Source organism: Rattus norvegicus, chromosome 18, assembly GCF_036323735.1.
Source record: "Rattus norvegicus strain BN/NHsdMcwi chromosome 18, GRCr8, whole genome shotgun sequence".
NCBI lineage: Eukaryota > Metazoa > Chordata > Mammalia > Rodentia > Muridae > Rattus > Rattus norvegicus.
Genome location: NC_086036.1, coordinates 75,305,958 through 75,313,915, shown reverse-complemented (window position 1 = coordinate 75,313,915; position 7,958 = coordinate 75,305,958). Strand labels below are relative to the sequence as shown.

The 7,958-nt window shown below is 39.2% G+C and overlaps 1 pseudogene; it reads left to right on the top strand.

Annotated features, from left to right (window-relative positions):
- Window positions 1–5,329: 5,329 nt before the first annotated feature.
- On the top strand, window positions 5,330–5,424 carry LOC120098394 (small nucleolar RNA SNORA17; annotated as a pseudogene).
- The last annotated feature ends 2,534 nt before the right edge of the window (window positions 5,425–7,958 follow it).

Below are 7,958 nucleotides of genomic sequence, written 5' to 3'. Positions count from 1 at the left end.
TACACCTGAGTAGACTAGGTGCTTATTACTATGATTTTTCCTTTCTTCAGGACAACTTTGTCCTCCTAAGAGACCAAAGTTGATATATGTTTATTTTACATTGCAAAAAAGTTCTGAAAGATTCATTAATATTTCACTTAAAATTTTTCATACAATGTATTATATTTTTACCCACACTTAACTCCTTAAGTCCTTGTAGAACCAGATTACTACCACACCCACCAAACTTCTCTCTCACAAACGAAAGCACAAAACCTAAAATAATACCATATTAAAAAACAGAGGTGTAAAAAAAAACCCAAAACTGAAACAACAAACCCCATAGAGTCCATTTCTGGGTTGCCCAACTATACCATGGCACCAGCCGGCACTGGAGTGGAATTGATATACCAATGATACTTCATTGGAGAAAACTGATCCTTCCCTTTCCAAAGATCTTATCTCCATGCCAGGATTTTGTTTGGTTTGAACTTGTACAGGTCTTATGAGCGCTGAAATCATTTCTGTTTGTTTGCATCTGCATTAATCTGTTGTACCTAGATGACGCTATTTGATGGAGCCAGTTACCATGTCTGACTCTTAGAATCTTTCTGCTTCCTCTCTTGATAGATTCCTGAGCCCTGAGCAGGTGTTTTATTAGACATCACAATTAGGTCTGATTGCTCCAAAGTCTTCCAGTCTCTGTATATTGTCCAGCTGTGGGTGAGTTATGTCTACTCCAGGAAAAAACTTTTTTGATGCAGGTTGATTTTTGCTCTGACAGATAGGTATAGCAATATGTCATTAGGCATCTTCCGATTGCTTTGCCGATTTTTCTTCATTGCCTCTAACCTATCTATTCTCAGGTTCTTGGTAATATTAGCAGTATCAGGTAAGGGTTTGGTCTTACAGACTAGGACTTAAGTCAAATAAGAAAGTGAATGGTTATTCCCTAACATTTATGACAATATTGTACTACTCAGTCTTATATCAGGTCATTTTTGGGTGCAGAATTCAAGGTTGAGTGTTACTGATGATTCCCTTTCTTCTGCAGTAGTGTGCAGACTACTTTCCACACCATAAACACTGGTCAGTAGTGGTGAAGCTTCAAGCTGGCCACCAGTTCAATTTGTCTATGTTTGATGACATAAGTTTTGTCTTCATCAATGGGCCTTTTGGGCCAATGACTCAACAAAATGTATCCTATTCCTGGCATAGGGGATTTTACTTGGTAGAATAAGATGTCTAATTGGTGTATTATTTCCCCCATTGCATGGTGATTCCATGTGAATTCCTTATATTTGCTTATATATTTTAGAAAGCTTGTATGGTAATAGATTTTCATATGGCTTTTCAAGAGACCTGTAGTGTTATTATTCTTTCCCAGTATTCCCTCCTTTACCCTGTTCTCTCATTAAATTTTTAATAGAACATATCAAATAATAATTATATTTCTCAGTCTTAGACTCTTGCCTGAAGTTCTTCAGCTTTAGAATATTATGTGATTATACTTACAACCTTAAAGATTGAAACAGTGACCAGCCTCAAAGCATACTTGGCTATCAAAACCTTAATCAGAAGATAACATTACACTTTTTTCTTTTCTTTTGGAGAAATAGACTGTATTGAGTCATTGCCTTGTCTTCTGAAACAAATAATAACTCATCTTAGTATATTAACAGATGACATGAAGAGAAGACATTTGGCAGAGTCTTATTCAAAACCTGCACCCCTCTAATTAGTTTAAAGAATATAGGATGCTTTATTTGGTATTTTATCCAGTTTATGTTAATTAGAATTAAATCAATAATTACTCTAGTTTTTAAAATGTGATAAGAGCTTGTCTTATGATGAATGGGATCAAGGTGCTAAGAAGACAACTTTTATTTTTACTTAATAAAACTTAAATTTAAAAATTTTTCTTTAATTTTTTTTCAGTGTTGTGACAGAACCTAGAGTCTCACATACTGGGCAAGCACTGTACCAAGACATATCTCTAACCCAATTTTAATTGTTTGACACTTTTAAAGGTTTATATAAAACATTTTAGTTTTGTCCCATCCCCTATTTTCCTCTCCCACTAGAACCTTTCTTCTCAGCATGGCCCCTCCCACTTTCATTTTTCTCTTTGTGTTTGCCCTACTGAGTTTAGTAAGAATCATTTTCCTACGAATGGGGTAGGGACTTATTCAATGGAGCCAGAGCAGTTTATCCATGGATACACCACTAAGGAAGACAACATCCCCCTATGTTACAGCCCTCTCCCACTCATGACGCAGAGGTGAAGAGCCTAATCTACTGTAGGGTTTGTTAAGTTAATCTCAGCTTGGTACAGCAGTTATGCATGTCCAGATGACATCTTTTTTATTGCAGGTCACTCCGATATGAGCTCTTACCTACTATTTCTACCACTTGTAATACATGAAGTTTCCTGTCTTTTAGCATGAGTGATATAGCAGGCCAGTCTAGGACCAAATGTTACAACTATCATTCTTGTTCTGGGCCAGTTATGACTTCCTGCTCATTGGCCATCACCCACGACAGGAATGGGTTTCTTTGCTTAAGGTGGAGCACAATACGGGTTTAAACATGAGGATTTAGAAGAGAGTTTAACAACATTATTGTTTAGCAGAACAAGGGTAGTGGTATACATCTAGGGCCATTGACCACCCACAAGCACATGTTTCTATTACACTTAAAGACGACTCAAATCCAATAGAACTGCAGGTGTGGGAGCCACACGAAATGACTGTTGTAATGGAGCTTCCAAACTCCCAAAACCCAAACCCCAGTGAGTGGAGAATACTAGAATATTGTCCCAGCAATGAGTCCAGTCCTGATTACATAAGCGACAAGTTCAATTTAACTGTTTTAGCACAAAATGTCTCCATAAAGTAGACATAGGTAATAGGATGAATAACTGTTTACCCCACCTTCAAGAAGGAAGGTTATAGGAGCAGCATTTAAGGCCTATTGAAGATTTGCTGACATCTGGGGTAGATGTCAAAGGATATCATCATCATGTTCTAATACTTCGAAAGTTATTTCATTGACGATTATCCCATCCAATAAAATTTTGGTTGAAAAAAAAATCAAAAACAATTTTGGCAAATAGAATGAGGGCAGAGATAGTAATAGACGAATTAACCTATAAACCCAAAGACATAATAATCATAATGTGCTAGTATGATTAAAACTGAGTTGTGTAATCAGGCTAGAATTCTGAGTGTATGCGTGTTTTAGTTACTTTTCTGTGGTGAAAAGGCAACACGGTAAGTTTTCATTAAGGGTATAGCCCACAGTCGGTCAGCCATGCCCCGCAGACAACACCACATTCAGACGGTATGGGCAGCAAAATTATACTCCGTGGGTTATTATAAAGAAAGGAAAGAAAGAGAACAGAATTGGCAGGTAGTGGGAAGGTGGTGGTGGTCCCAGAAGGAGTTAGGGGAGTAATGGTATAGTGAATACAATTAAGATACATTTTATAAATTGAATATTAAAAATTTAAACAATAGCTACAAAATAGAGCATTAGACTATTTATCAGTGGAAGAGGCTGCGGTATCTGCATTAGGCAGAGTTATCATACAATTCATCCATGCAATTTATAGCTTAAAGCAAAATATACAAACATGATTCCAGGATATGAGGCATTTGTCCACATTTAAAAAGGCTTAGAAGATTTTTGACCGTGTCTTTATGATTGTTTGAATTTTCCCACTTTCTTTTTAATTTCTGATTTTATTAATTTGGGTCTTCTCCTTCTTTTGATTAGCTTGTCTAAGGGTTTGTTATTTTGTTTATCTTTTTTTCTTTGTTTTATTGGTTCTTGTTATTATTTTTCATTCCCATTTCATTAATTTCAGCCTTTTCTCTTGTTATTTCTCTTCTACTTTTTTGGTTTGTTTCTCCTTCAGTGCCTTAAGGTCCATTATCTGAGTTCTCTTTGATTTTTCTTTTTTTAGTAGGCACTTACTGTGATAAACTTCTCTCTTAGAACTGCCTTCACTTTATCCTGTAGATTTAGGACAGAATCTACATTTTCATTTTCATATAACTCTAGGATTCAATGTTTTTCCTTCTTGGTTTTTGCCATGGCCCATTCTACTATGTCAGTTAGTCTCTGTAATTTCTACATTTTATGTCTTATGATTTGTCCTGATGTAAATTTCAAATTCATCCCTTGGTGGTCAGATAGGATAAAGGATTATAGTTTGACTTTCCTAGATAGGTTGAGACTTGCTTTGTGTCAAATATGAGATCTACATTGTAGAAGGTTCCATGGGTGGCTGAGAGGAATATGAATATGAATTACTTGTTGTCTGGGTAGAATGTTCTGTATGCTGACCATATCCGTTTAATCTGTGATGCTCTTTAAGGACAGTGTTTCTTTGATGGTGGACATACAGTTGCTCTCTAAATGGTGAGAGTGGAGTATTAAAGTTACCCACTATTCCTGGTTTAGCATTCATTTAAAATCTGTTAGTGTGTGCGTCATCAAATTGGATGAACCTATATTTAGAACATACATATTTAGAAATGTAATTTCCTCCTGATGGAATGTTTCCTTGCTCAGTAAGTCCTCTAAAAAGAATTTGGGTCGAGTTTATTTAGTCAGATATTAATATAAGACCCACTACTTGTCTTCTGGTCCCACTTTCTTAGAGTAGATTTTTCTCTCCTTTGACCTAAAATTGTATTTATCTTTGGCAGAAAGGTGTTTTTGAAGTCAGCAATAAGAAAATCTTGGTTTCTAATCCAATCTACTTGTCTGCAGTTTAGATGGGTGAATTGAGATTGCTAACATTACAGCTGTGACTGGCAGGCCTGTACTGCTACCTGCCATTTAGTGGATTCTGTAGCATTTGGGAATTTCTTGAGTCTTTTATTTTCGTTTAATGAGTGTAATAGCATCATTTATTTTTTTCCTCCAATAGTACATTGCGTGTGCTTTGAAGTACACTTTACAGTGCTCACTTTAGGTGGTTTGACTGTTGTGAATTTTCTAGCTTGCTTTTTTACCATATTTTATTGTCAATCATAACTGATATTTTTGCTTGGGATATTAGAACGAGTCGGTAATGGTGATATTTCAGGGCTTGAAACACATCAGTCCAAGCCTTACTTCTTTTCAGGTTTTGCGTTGAAACAGCAGCGGTTATTCTGTTGGGCCAGCCTTCGCCTTTCTCTATTGCAGGTTTTCTTTGTTATATGAATGTATACCTTTACTATAATATAACATAGGCGCACCTTTCTGCTCCTATCCTGGTGTGCCTCTTTTATATGGACGGGCTGCTTGTTCTCTAAATTTTGAAAGAAAGTCTTTAATAATTTGATTAAAAATATTTTCTACCCCCCCCCCCAGGTGACAGAGAGGAGAGAGGCTGTCTCTACACTCAGTGTTCTGACCTACAAACATCTGAATGACTGATAGCCTGACATCCCTGACAAAAGAAAGCCTGAGACAACAAACAGTCTGGCAGTAGGCAGGCTCAGATGGGCTCCCAAGGCAGGGAGCAAGTCGAAGACTAGGATAAACCTGCCTGGGGCCCTTAGACCAGGGCGGGAGTTAGCCCGAGACAGATGACCCTTGCAAAGGGCAGGCAAGGCAAGGACTGAGCCCAAGTTGACCACCAGCCAAGGCACCATGCACCCTGGATAGGGAGTTAGCCTGAGGTGACCACCAGTCTGGCAACTTGTAGGCCTGTGGGAACAGAGCATGCCCAAGTTGATGCCTGGTGCCATAATGTACAAGGAGGGCATAGTACCCATAAGACCACTCCTGAGACCACTCCTGAGACAGCCTCAGGTACTCAGAGATCCACAGTCTCCACCAAGGAGCAAGTAAATGGTAGCGGCAGGAGAGTTGGCCTCCAGGCTCAGGAGAGTTGAAGAGCTGTCCCTACCCCTCACTTGCTGGAGCACTGAAGAGTGCAGGCCCTGAACCTCACCTGGGCATCCCAGTAGAGATGACCCTAATGGCAAGGTTGAGCGTGAGCCAGCCCTGAGAGTTAGAGCATAGGAGGGCTGGCCCTACAACTTGTCTGCTGTGTAGAGGATGACATGGGAGAGAAGCTCAACATCGCTTACCTCTTGCCATCTACAGCGAGGAGGAGGACTGTCTCTGAGGTCATTAAAGTGGGAGAGCTGGACCTACCCCTCACCTACTGCAGCAGTTGGGAGAGCAGACACTGCTCATCACCTAGGCAGCACAGTAAGCTCACCCTGGGTGTGGGGATTGCAGGTGATCTGGCCCCGAGTGTCTAAGAGTGAGAGAGCCAGTGGGCTCACCTGCTTAGTTACCTCTCAGGACCAGATCCAGGGCTTTGGTTTGGCTCACTCCAACGTCTGTCCCATTGATGAACTGATGGAGTAGATGAAGGGGCTGGTTCTACAGATCCAAAACTACAGGGTCTCCATGGCACAGGACAACAGAATATCCTGGAGGAGTTCAGTGAGGTTCCAGTATTGAGTGAGTAGTGGAAGCTAGCAGCCTTGTACCAGACCAAAGTTATTGCAGTGAGCATTTACAAGCAAAGAAGTGTAGACAATTGGATATTGTGGGACACACTGTGGACACACTACAACTTCCACAATTAATTTTTTTTCTGTTGAGTGGAGGTTGCAAGAATGGAGGGTGGGTATGAGGGGAGTAGGACAAGTGGGATTGGGGTGCATGATATGAAATTCACAAGGAACCAATAAACAAAAGATTAACAGTATTTTCTAAAAATTTGCCTGAAATTCTTCTTTTTCAATGCTCTTAACATACAGGCTTTTCCTTTTCATGAAGTCCTAGGTTCTTTTATATCTTGATCATACATTTAAAAAAATGACTTTTAATGAATGGTCCAATTCTTCTATTTTGTTTTCATACCTCAATACTGTCTCTTCCCATGGTCTGTCCTATTTCTAAGGCTATCCAGCTGAATGTTTTATTTGACCTGTGGTCTTTTTTATTCTGGTTGGGTTTCTTCATTATTTATATTTCTATCTATTATTTCTATCTATTAAGCTCTATTTTCATTTCACGGTTTAACTTCCATTTTCATTCACTAAGCCATTTTTGTTCTCTTGGAAAGTATCAGAGTCCTTTTTGTGTCTTTACCACATTTCTAGTCATTCTTTTGAAGCCTGTGTTTTGAATTGCATGCAAGTCCTTTTGATGGGAGTCATTATGGGAAAATTTAGCAGTGTGAGCTGGTAGGACGTTGTCTTACTCTCCAGGTTACCTGTGTCTTTGCACTGGGATAGTCCTATCTGTCATTAAGATGGTTGGTCACAACTTGTTCTTTTTGCTTTTCTCTCAATCCAGCTTGCCTTTCTTCCCTCAGTGGATGTATTTGCAGTGTTCAGGGAAGAGTAGGTTGCAGCACAGGCCTAGACATGCTCCCGTCTGTCAGACTAAAGGTTCACATGACATGACTTAAGTCTAGTCTGCTCCTGTTGGAGGAGTCCTGTCTGTAGCAAGTCACTATCCAATAGTCAACCCACTCTATAATAGAGTGGCAGATGACTACAAGCCAAACACTTGCTGTGTTCTGGATAAGTTTATGGAGTAAAGGAACCCATGGTACTGAATATACTATTAGGTTAATGTGAATGGGAAGAAGAAGAAAAAAGATTATGTCGTTAGAGGGGAAGTACAGAACAGGGATATAGGAATGGGAATATATGTGGTAAGGGGAAAAGTAAGGTGAGATATGTGGGAATTTTCCATTAATGGTATGTGTAATTCAGATCCCAGTTCTTCTTCCCAGACCCACATTCCCAGAAATAAGACTCAGACTCAAAATATACTTTTAAATACCTTGACTATCTAGCTAGGCTCTTCTCTGACTAGATCATAATGAAAAGTAAGCCATTTATTTTAATCTACATTCTGCCATGTGCTCAGGTACCATGGGTTCATCTCCCCAAATCTTCTTGGGTGTATCTTCCCTGCCTGGCTCTATCCCAAAATCCTTTCTCTCTACT